The sequence below is a fragment of the Sinohyriopsis cumingii genome, chromosome 3 (genome assembly GCF_028554795.1).
Source record: "Sinohyriopsis cumingii isolate HCF-2022 chromosome 3, ASM2855479v2, whole genome shotgun sequence".
NCBI classification, from domain to species: domain Eukaryota; kingdom Metazoa; phylum Mollusca; class Bivalvia; order Unionida; family Unionidae; genus Sinohyriopsis; species Sinohyriopsis cumingii.
This window is the reverse complement of record NC_142963.1, coordinates 85423718-85436626: the sequence shown is the minus strand read 5'-3', so window position 1 is coordinate 85436626 and position 12909 is coordinate 85423718.

The following is a 12909-nucleotide window of genomic DNA, read 5'->3' as shown; positions in this document are numbered from 1 at the left end:
CGCTCTGGGAAAGTGTACTCTTTGCCCTCCCCCCGTTAGATGCTACAGATTTTAAGATTTTACAGATTGTAAGAGTACAAGTATATAATACTGTCCTTACGAATTGGAAATTTTTTTTATATTAAACCTTAGCAACGCCATTTACTAACAAGAGTTTTTTTTGTGTTTTTGTTTATCAAATGTTACACGAAGAACTCACCAGAAACGGGAGGCAGACGTCAGTATACCAACTGGTACAGCTCGAAAGAATCCGTGGACTCCTTCAGTGATGGTACGGAATTGTGCGAGTTGTGACCATGTCTGGTCCTCACATTCGAGGCATTTTTCCTTACAACGTACTTAAAAAATCCTTACCCAATAGTTTCATAAAATTGTGCGCACCATGATAATACGTGTACTATAAATTTCATTAAACTTGCTTAATATGAGATGTACTGAAATATAAACAGGAGAATTCAAGACTAGATTCAGCTAATTTTTATAAATAGATCTATACAATATTTAAACCAATCGAAAGAAACTATAGCTGCTTTACCATTAAATTAATAAATCTGTGCAATTCAGTTTCAAAACATTCCAGATTTTGTTTTGGATAATCCATCTCACAAATGTATTTTAAGTTGTTAAACAAATGTAGAGATGGAGGTTTTCGTTCGTGGTGCATATTGTATACCACCATGTCAGCCATTTCTACGCAACGATACAACATTCCTGTAAACATTGGATCACGTGTTGGTTCTGGTAAAAAATCCAGTTTGTATCAAGAAAGTACGATCTTCCTTTAATTAAGAAGTTTATATATATATATATATATATATATATATATATATATATATATATATATATATATAAAGTGTTCACAAATATCCCACATTTCTTCCCTAAACGCAGATGAAAATGATTTCTATATGTCAACATTGAAGACCCACTCCACGACCTTTTGAACTTTTAACCCAGAAAATCATGTTTACTATATATATATATATATATATATATATATATATATATATATATATATATATATATCTTTTAGAATCATACAAATAAATACATTATATAGAAATGGAAATATATACCTTAAAAACGAAACTGCATTTTAATTCAGATTTCCAAGCAGTTGTCCCACACAAAAATCGTCTGCTAACCAAATGCCAACTTATTGCTAGAACGGGGATTCTCTAGAAATTCCCCGGCGTATAGTAGTTTCCAAATTCTTTGGTATTTTATCCCCATAAACGAGACGTTAGAAACTTATTGTATCCTATTAATTATTGTTTCTCTTCAACATATCAAGCTTAATTTTTAATAAAATGTTGAAGCTCACTAATTTTATTTTTTACATGATCTGTTAAGTTTGATTAACATCTCGACTCGACATTGTTTGGCAATGTTACGTTGAATTTTTTAAAACCAGATATAAACCCGACCTAGTTATTTAACTGAAATGCTGGCAGAAATCGACCAAAGTAATGTATTTAATTTATATAGCCCGATTAATAAACATATCTTTTCAAAGCTACGCGCAAAATAGGCCGACATATCGCTAGTCTTGAAAATACAGGAGTGTTTCCAAAATTATTATTTTGAACCGAATATGCCGACAATTGCCTCTTTTCAAATGGCTAGCATTGCAGTATTTAATTTTCGACAATCGGTCAAATTCGGTACGCATTTTGCTCCAATATTGGTGAAAGAACCGTAAGTGCGCAGAAATGCCAGACAGCACTGTTATGTTGTAACAGGGTAGACCTGAATAGACGCTTGGATCAAATGACAACACAACACAATGTGAAGATCAAAATAATCTCGTGCACTGTCACGTAATTAAAGTGAGATTCAAATAATCTCATGTAATGAAAGCGAGATTCTAATAATGTCATGAAATGAAAATAAGATTCAAATAATCTGTGATGAAAGCGAGATTCACATAATCTCATGTAATGAAAGCGAGATTCAATTAATCTCATGGACTGAAACTAAAATTCAAATAATCTCATGCAATCAAAATGACCAAAAATTACACTTAATTGAAACAACAAACAATCAATTGAAACAAAACATGACTCTGGTCATTTGTACAGCCGTATGATTCATAAGTATTTGTAAAAACTTGCACATATCCGCTGACAATCCACACAGTTCTCCAGAGTTCTTGGGTTGGCCCATACTTGTATCGGCCGCATACACCCTTCATGGATCCACCATGCGAACAAGTTTACAAATTAGCGGTTTCGTCTTCGTATAGCCTTGATGGTTACATCATCATACATATCCATATAGACACACAGATGGCCAGACAGAGCCTGATATACCCCCACACACATAGGCACCGACAGCACACAGTTCTCCTAAAATGGGTTGGCACACTTGTCTTGGCCACGCCCACCCTTCATGGATCCACCATGTGCACAGGCATACGTATAAGACATACGTACAGACAGGTACCGACAGGTACAGACAGATACAATAAAACCAAATTGGTCATAATAACAGGTACGAATTAAAATCTAAACGATACATGCTACTAAAATAAATACACGCTACTAAAATAAACCCCTCAAATAAATTTGTAACAATTTAAAAGTTCACAACGTTTCAAATCCGCGTAGTAGTAAAGGCACCACTTCATCATACGACATGAAAAACTGAATATGCTTCACAAATATGCTTGACAAACTCTAACGAGCAGTGTGTCAGTTTACAAACTTGCCTTAAATCTACAGGAGAATGAGAATTGGTCAGGGTAGAAAACCCGTGCATACAGTGCTTTTAGTGTGTTACACCGCAAGCGATCTACGCCAAGATACATGCTAGTTCAGTTGTTTACCTGAGGAATTTTTTTATCCACCTTACATAACGTACACAGGTAAGATAAAACTGATCAAATCGTCCTAAGGCGAAACCAAGTTATTTCTTGCCTTATTCTGTGACATATGTATCTTTCCGATATCAGCAATATAAAATTAATTACACTGTGTGCTTCTAACATGCCTTCCGTTATTCCTGTAAGTGAAAAGGTATGCAGGAAATTAGTGTTATTTCTAATCTACTGGCTGAAATCATTCCAAAACGTTCTCAGTGTTGCACAGTCCCAAAATAAGAAGTTTCATATTTATCCATACATAAATAATATTAATTATTATTTGCTATCCCAATTGTTTCTAGAAAAGTGTTTGTTGCAAGACCTCTATATGCAACAGTGCTAAACAAAAACAAAAACAAAAACAAAAAAAAAAACAATCCGATAGCCCGAGGGCCCCCTCTAATTTTAAATCGGGTTCGTCATGTATTCTAAGTGAGGTGCTTGTCGAAAATATTCTAATTTGCCTGAGGAAACTTCGATCGCGCTGATGAAATGTGTAAATGTATTTCAAGATGTTGACGCACCTGCTAATATAAATCAGATCACACTGTCCTACGTGAAATTGATAGCTGATATAAATCAAAATCAAGCATAACGTGTCATGCTAGACTAAAACACGATTTTGTACTTCCAAACCCCTTGACATGGTTGTGTTTCATAACAATTTTTTTGACTAATCTTCAAAAAAAAGGGGGGGGGGTTTCAGTATATGCCCGTTACATGTAACATGTTTAAACGGTAAGCAGCCATGACTGGATTTGATGTTAAAACAATCCCTTGGGCAGTTTAAATAGCGGCATTCAATGCAAGAAGATCAGGAATACACCATTTCATGCATCACTTAAATGGCAGACAATAGCTAGTACGAGGTGTTTGAAGGCTACAGTGGGTGAGTCCATGGTGCTAATTTGCATAAGTAGGATCAGGAAGTGGAGCAACCCATTATAGTTAAGCAAAGAGAAGCTAGTTGCAAGTACAAGAACAAACGTTATTACAAATCAGTGCCTTGAACGAGAATATTTAAGTCATATGTGATAAATTTTTGACAAGTTTGTGAACAGCAGCTTTTCAATGAAGTCGATATGGATGCATGTATAAATTTTAAAGCATGATCATTTCCGTTGTCGGATAGTACTAATATTAGTACCCTTACTCGTACCTCGTGGACAGGGTACTAACATGAGCATATACGTCTTAATGGAGCAAGCCGGGTGTGATTCACACCCGGCACTCTTTTAGCCTAATAATAACACTTTAAACATAGTCCTTGCATATAATCCAATAAATTGAGTAGTCCTCTTATTTAATACCGGAAGTATCGAAAATCATTGTAGAAATAGTTGTAAAATCTCGTTTACCTTTTTTAGCCGATATTTTCGTTTAGATCGTTCGCCATATTATTTCAAATAATGATTACTTCCGTTCTCAGCCTCGTTTGTTTTGTGCCATATAAGGACATTGACGCCATATTTGGAAATGTAAACAAATCGTAGTAAAAATTTGGTGCCGTTTGGTTCAGAAATTCTGCGCATTAAAAGTAAATTCGGTTTATGGACAACTTTGAAATTCCACCAAGAAGCGATTATTCGCACTTAATTGATAATAATATAGCGTAGAATATCCAAAATATGGTATGGCAAGCCTTACATAGAAAATAGGTCACGGCGAGAGTCTCGCGTTATCTGTCATGGCGGACAGGATACGGTTAGAGTAACCATGCCAATTTATTTTATCGTGTAAGGGCTTAATAAATTCAAAATAAGCCAAACTTCTTTCACAACATGATTATACTTATGTAGTTGATTTCTACACTGTTTGTTTTTCTGACTTTAGTGATGAATATTTTTGCTTCATTACATGATATGGGATCAGTTCGTAGCCTCAACCACAACAAATCAAGCTGAGGCTACGACATCGTAGCTATTGTCGGAAGTGTTACGTGTAATTCATTTTTGAAGCCAATGTAGGAAGCAATTAACTATCAGCAAAGCCAAACAAAACGGAGTTTTACTTTTTGAAGCACCCCAGGAGAAAATTATTGCAATAATTTTTGCTGGAACAAAATTTTAATGTTATGTAATCTAGTATGTTAAGGCAAAATGCCTTGTCAAATCCAATTGGTTTTGTAGAACAAGTTGCATTTTCAATTTAGTGCTTTGTTTCTAATATTTATGTGTTTTATCCAAATAACAATACAAATTCTACAACCTTTCATAGTTTTAAAGATAAGTAATGTCGATTTTGCAATTAAAGGTTTTCCTAAATTTCTGGTTGGGATTTGAGAGATAATCTATTTATATATGATTTCATGTAATTAAGGACTCTGCATATTGTAGGAAGTTAGTTCCAATATTATATCTTTCATTTACTTTTTGCTTTGAAAGTAATTGACCATTATTCTGGACAATATCGTTTATAACTAGTAAACCTTTTTCAAACCAATTTTTGCTAAAGAAATAAAGACATTCTGACCTTAATATTTTTATTATACATTAGGGCATCAGTAAGAATATCTTAAAAATTCTTTGGAATAAACTTTTTAGAGTATATGTTACAAGAAATAAAAACATTCTTCCAGAATATATTATCAACATCTTCTAGCTTACATTCTAAACAAGTACTATGTAGAAATGGGGGTTATGACCACTTTTTCAAGAGTGGTCACTCCAACGCAGAAATATGGGGATTCTGGACCTGGGGTGGTCCTTCAAGGGCATAGTATGGGGGTTATGGACCAGGTGTTCCAACGTAGGGTTTTGGGTCAATCAAGGGTGACGGATGGGGGTTCTGGCTTGTGGGTTTTGGCTCACTTTGCATTGTATTGTGTGTATTATATATTGAAGATTTATGTTCATTTGGTTCAGTAGTGTCCGTGCGCGAGCGTGTATTCCATCAATGGAGTATCGTTTATCATCGAATGGACATATACCTTTTTTCTTAATGAACATTATAGATATTTTGTGCTGTTGCAGCGGAAAGTTATCCTGGAGTAGTACTGGAGATAGTACTTTTGTTAATGAGAGTTGTAGACACGTTGTGCTGTTGCGAGTGGAGTAGTATTGGAGATCTCCATGTAGTGCTTGTGTGTAATGATGGTGTGTGACATTTGTGAGATGACGTTTTTATACACTTTTTTCATGATGGTGTCATCGTCGAGGGTGATGCAGTCCATTTTGTCTTGAAGTTCGATGAATACCGTGAGACTCATCTATGAACTTCACTAGCACTTTTCTATTGTCGTCGCAGTGGAATGGCCTGTCTTGTGGATAATCGAGGAGATCAAGGAGTTCCCGGTGTTGATACAGGTCTACGTAGACGTCGTCGGTGTGAATTTCGTACACGAGGGAGTCGGTATCGGTCATGAGTAGCTTGGCTTTGTAACCATATATGCGCTTGATGAAGTCGTAATGAAACTGGAGCATGATCATTTTGGAGAGATCGGGAACGGCTGCATCGACATATATGGGTTTGTCTAGCATGAGATTTGTTTTTCTGGATTCGATCGCGACGAGTTCTTAGTCAAAGATATTCATGCTTACAAAGGCATCGTTGGCCACATACTGATCTCGTCGTCGTTGGTTTTTGACAATTTCGATTTTCTTTCGGTGTCTGATGTTTTCCATGGTTTTTCCTCACACGCTATTGTTGATGAGTTTGAAGAAGTCTTTGTCGAATGTTGTGATGGCGTTGGCTCGTGGTGCTGTCTTGAAGTCCACGTAGGGTTTCATCCACCGTGCAGGCAAAAATTGAGAGCGCGATGCACTTTTTTAGAGCATGAGTGCATGTTGAACAGCTTGTTCGAGTAGACATGGTTTAATTTGTAGATGGTTTTGTTCGTGAGATTGGGGACCAGTTTTTTTTTTTGACCTTGGCGTCTCCGAGTCCGAAATTTTTTATGCTGTAGTTGCTCCCTAGAAAGCATCGAGCTGGTGACAAGAATTTGTTTGTGCGCAGAACGGATATGAGCGTCGTGGAGATGTGGTGATTATCCAAGATCGGCCTCGACGAAATATCCCCAGTTTTTGTGATATCCGGCCTGTCTTTCTTCGAGGAATTCTTGTCCGTTGATACACTGAAAATCTCACAAGGAAAGGGTTGTGACATTGCCGATCCCTAAAGATTATTTTGCGTCGAGGTCGAGGATGTACATGAGAGGTTTTGTCGGGTCGTAGTTTTACATGTATTTATTGTTGTCGACGGCGTGTATTTTGCTGCTGACGGAAATTCCGCCTCGTACAATCTGTTCAGTGAACGTAAACATGTCTGAATCGCTGAGGAATTCTAAGGTTATTTGAGGATGGCATCCCAGGAGAGTCTCGGCGAGGAGAAATACCAGAGCGGATCGAGTTGATAATGGCTCAAGCATGTTCGTCTGAAATTTTTGGACATGTCCGCATGAGGGAGTTCATCCTTTTTCAAGTACAGGTCGAATTCATTCCATATCTTGTTCGCGTATGAGTTTTCAGCATCGGTGATCCCTGATAGGTACAGGTGTAAATAAAAGGCGTCATGGGATGTCAGCGAGATTTCATCGAATCTTGACCACGCATCGATGTATTCGTACGGATAAATTCCTTTTTGTTTGAGCAAATCCGCCTTGGCATGAAAATCTGTTTGACGAGACCGTGTTTCGAGGTTGGGGAATGCATGACAGCTTTCAGCGAGTTCTTCTTGCGATATCGGCATGAACTGAGCGCTAGTGATGAAACGGAAAGGTCCAATTGAGATTGACATGTACTTTTCGAAATTGTCAGAGATACATTTTTTGAGTTCCAACCTCGGCGAGTTGCTTGATGCGTGGATGATTGAGTGCGGAATGATAAAATGTCCATCGTATCCTCATAGGTTATAAGGGATCACCGGCATGAAGTCTGGATCTTTGAAGCGTTGATTGCAATCAGAATGAACAGCTCTTCCATAACGTCCTGTCACATGACGATGGTATCTGACTTTTTTATCGTGCGGCTTAAAATACTCTTTGCAGATGTGGCATCGTTGCGATGACTTGTCTTTTACGCAGTTGATGTGGCGTGAGTGGTATCTTTGTGGCTGTATTTTTTCATAGGTCTGTGATGCATTTCCACTCAGATATGAGTTGTCTAAAGACCATCGAATGCAATCCTCGCCGCGCTGCTGGTGATACAGTGAAGACAACTTGTCATTGGCGGAGCATGTTTTGTATCTGATTGCGCATGAAACATGTTTTGGTCCACTTGGGTGAAAGAATGGTCAGTATGAGGAGAGGGTCCTTGTACTTTTTTGAGGATCGCTTCCGGGTATAAAACTGTAAAAAGTATACACGTATTTTCTGTAGCGGTGTTTTAACTCTAGTCTTCCATCGTGCGGAATCTGAACGGTCTGTAGTTCTTGGCTATATCCCGATGATGTATGATCGTGCAGTGTTTGCTGCTGAGGAAAGCATTGTAAGCAACGATAACAGAAATATCCATGAATTTTATGCTGCGTGTATTGGGAACGGCATAGTCGACTTAAGTCCTTGATATACACGAAATGGTGTTGGTAATAAAGTAAATTTGATGCTGTACTGTGAGGCCGTTTTGGAGACCAGCATGGGATATACCACGAACTGCTTATCATCAGCTTTATTTTCATCAAGTGGAGTCAAATACGTTGATGAGTCCACCATTGAGCGCTTCCAGATAGGTAACATCTTTGACCGCCGCCGCAAAGGTGATTCCTGTAGTCTCGATAGTATCAAAATGCGGTTCGTAGTTGGAGACAAGATCGACATGGTCTGCATCGTAACGTTTTGCGAAGAGGATTACCCACAGCAAACAATAGTCGTCGTTGTTTTTTACATGTAGGTACGCTTTCATAGCCGCGATCTTTTGGGAAAGGGTACGTGCTTATTCCTCAGATATGTGTAAATTCGGAAGTTTGATTTGATACAGAATTGACTCCGGCGAAGATCCATGCCGATCCTGACTCTTGATAATCTGCGATGTCGACGATGCTGCTAAATTCGTTACTGCGATAAACGATCAGCGATTTGGAATTCGTCCACGCGTCGATACTTGTTTGGTCCGTAGTTCACAGAAAATCAACGTTGAGAGCTTCTCCAAGTTTGATGGGCGTGTGTGTTCATAGTTCTGCATCCACAGTAGGATTTAGAATGCATTGCAGGAGTTCTTTATCAGCTCTTTGCTGAATAAAGTGTGGACGATTGTAGATGAATCCTTTGCTAGCGCCTCCGTACGCTTTTTCAGTGCGTCTGGGTGGTAGAAAGGACGTGGTGGACAACCTTGGTGTCTGCCGCTTGATGTTAGCGCGTTGCCATTGAACGGCTTGTGGATCGATTGTGGGTCGTTTTTTCTCAACGTCGGCTCGTCGTGATCGACGCATGATCTCATGCTGAAGTCGAAGAAGTTTGGAAGGTGTGGCTATTTTTCCAGTGAGCGTCATGTACTTGTCTCGCAGTTTCTTCATGTACTGCTGCGTGGAAATAATGTTTAGTCTCGCCAGCGCATTGTACTCGCGTACAAGCTTACGACGTGTAGCGCTTCCTGGAATCGCCTTTAGGGATCCCCTGACTCGTTCGATCAACTCAAGTAGAGACGCATTTGATCTTGGATACGGCAATTTTGCTGCTGGTGTTGTGTTCCAGAATACTTCCTCTTGCAGCGATCGTGCAATGTCTATGAGACGACAAGCAATATCATGTCGTAGGATAAAATATTTTCCTGGATCTGCCACTACTTCACGCGAAATTGTATACTCCATTGATACTAGAAAAGCGTTTATTCTATCCTTACACTGATATATATATATGGTCAATCAACTGTTTCTTTAATTGATTCTTATTTGTGCCTCTTGGAGACAATGTTTTAATCTCATGTTTCTTTAATTACTTGTTATAAAATGACTCTGCGTGCAGCTAACAGGTGTGCGTGGTTACTCAAATACAGCACGGGAGAAGCGCAACCAGTCATGCTTGAGAGAGTGCTGCTCGCAGCATAAAGCTCTCATCGCGAAGGACTTAAACCATACCTGGGTTGCCAAGAATTGTGTTCGGGGTCAGCTGCATGTGTATAAGCGCTGTGGTGTTCGAAACTTAAGACCGATTAAATATTACTACTAAAAATTGACAACCACCAACAAAATTAAAAAACACTCAGTGGTTTCGATGTGTTTTTAACAAAGATTAAGCATGACCCAACTGTGCGAGGAAACGAAGTGGAGAGTTCGTCAGAGTTTAGTCGTTACAAAGCTAACACGAATGGAGACGTAGCGTGCGCACTAAACTATCGCACGTGTTAAGATTCAGCATCACTGGATACTCTCTCGTTCATTTGTTTCCAGGTGGAATCAGTGCCACGATGTACCGTCATCGTTTTGTGTTTGTAGCTTATCGTGTAGTTCCCATTTGATACTCCGTTGTTTACGTAAACTGGGACAAAACTGATAATCAGCAAGACAACTTGGAGATAAGACCTGATGGATAGCAGAAAGAATCATAATTTATTTTGTGTGCAAAGTCTCGTGAGACATGCTACTGTTTTTCTAAAGAGTTTACAGAGATTTTATTGTTCATAAATCATCTTAATGAGTTCATTTCTATGCCTACAGAAGACGTAGTGCTTGACAATAAGATCTTAATCATCGACGATGCTGTGCGTGTCATTGTTGTAGAGCTTTTTTGTTGCACTGCTGTGGGCAGCAAAAAATCGTTTCCTATCCCGACTACTTTAGTGAGCACGATAGTCACTCTGATGTCGAAGTGGAGATCGAATGGGTTCAAGATAGCATCTTCGAGATCTTATTGATTTTCCACGATGGCATACGTGAGATATCGGGTGTGATAAACTCTGTTGATTTGGTTCTCTGCGTGGACGGTAATTAGGCTAACCCGGTCAGCCATGTTTTTTTTCTTCTATGTTTTAGTGCTAAGATAATTTTAAGATATTTTTAATGATTTTTTCACTTATGCATCTCATGCAGTGCTGCCTGATCAGATCCTCGTCATAATATATCTCTACAATGCTGTTTCGGGATAAATGCGTATGTTGTCGAGTGAGTAAGATTTGCTTGCTTGCTGATCCCTGTGTTTTCGTCAGCGTCCGCTCGATCGTCACAAGAACGTTATTTCGAAGCACCGATGGCTTCATAGAGCGCCTCAGGTTGAAGCAGGATCACGGCGTTGACAAAGACCTTGTCGTTATCGAGACGGGCAGTATATCCAGACATGGTTTATATCAAAGGATGACAATTTTAGACGCCATAATATTTTCGTCGCAATCTATTTCGAATAGGCTCATTGGAGTCACCCCCATCAAATCGACGATAAGGTCGTCGACGGTCCGAATTTCGCCAATTAGCATGGATATGTCAAAAGGAGCCCCAGGCAGATACGATCGGATCTTATGGAGTATTTTCTCATACGCCAACATGACATGCCTGGCACTATTTTATTTTGTTGGGCTTCCAGTCGAGGCTTGATGCGTTTCATGAATGCGTGTAAGGCCAGTCCGGCTCCCCACAAAATCGTCACCATGAGGTTGGCTAGCACCCCCTTGGAAATCACTCCTGCAGCAGTCAGCAACAAGATCACTCTAAGGACCCTCTTGTATCGCTTGTGTACGTGCTTGATCACGTAGGCTTTTCGGTATTAATAAAGATATACCATTCTAGCTCTCGACATTGTTCTACTAGCAAATTCTCGTCGATGTAATTGAAGTCAATGATGGATTTCATTTTTTATTCTCCTTTGTCCACTAAACTCTTGATGAGCGTCTCAAGCTGTGGCAGATACTGGTTTTTTAATTTATGTCCGTTTGATCAACTTTGATGGTTCTGTCACCGAACTTGTTTATAAGACCACGATTCATCGGCAACCAAAACTCCAGATCCTTTTTTATTTCGGTCATCTGATTGAATTTCACAAGATCATCTACGATGGCAGGAGTCGCTTGCAGATTCATGTGCTCAAAGTATTAATAAGACATAGCAACGTTGGATGTACGAAACGTTATAGTGTATTGATCGCCGCTGTTATATCTGTAAAGGTTATAAAGAACTTTAGCTATTTTTTCCAAAATTCTATTCACTTTTTTGTAAGCAAATATTTCTCGAGAATGACCTATCACATTGAGGATATATTCATATTTTCGTTCCTTTATTTTCTCAGGTACTTACTAAGAGGCCACAGAAGGATATGAAAAATGCCTTTTGACGATACATTGCCGTCCTTAAGAACATTGACTAGCCTACTCTCAAGCTCTTCTTGTTTAAAGCGTTCCAGGTAATTGTACGCGGCCACAGCCAAATTGGGATCCACATTTACATGGTTTCTGTATATGATCATGTAAAATAAGCTTCTATGGCTTTAAGGGGATCCAGTGGATTCCTCTAGTTATCATTGACACGGGATCCTCATTGTCATAAGCACCTTCACCAGATCGTTCGCTGAGCGATATCACGTCCATGATCGTGTCCACATCCTCGTACTCTAAGCCGGCGATAGCATCTCGGAGTTTTCGGTTGCCACGAAATCGTTTCCGTGAGACGATTTTGTCCGTGCATTTGTGATCATTTCGGTGCGCGTCATCCTCTTCCTTTCGACAAAACCGTTGTCGTTTCACGTATCCGGTTTTCACGATCGCGTCCGCAAGGCTCGGATGCAATCCGTGGATGATGTCGTGGACGATACCCTCGATGATTTGGCTACCGTATCCAATTCAATGTCGTTGAAAAATTTGAACACGGCAAAATACCTATTGATAGTGTCTCTGAGTTGTTCATGTCGCATCGCTTCCACGGAAATGTGAGACCATTTAAACTCATCGTGTTTATACCATTCGTTAGCATCCTTCAAAGATGTGTCACTCGCGTTCTCACCGCGTTGATGTCAGAGTAAATTCCCGTGATCTGCCTGAGCATGCGATTTTCGTTGGTGGCATACAACGATTCCTTATTGTAAGTATCATCGAACAGCAACTTGTACAACTCCGTAGCGACTCGGACAATTTCAACCATTATTTAAACTATACAGATAAGTTAGATTAACTCACAACGACCTATATAAGTTC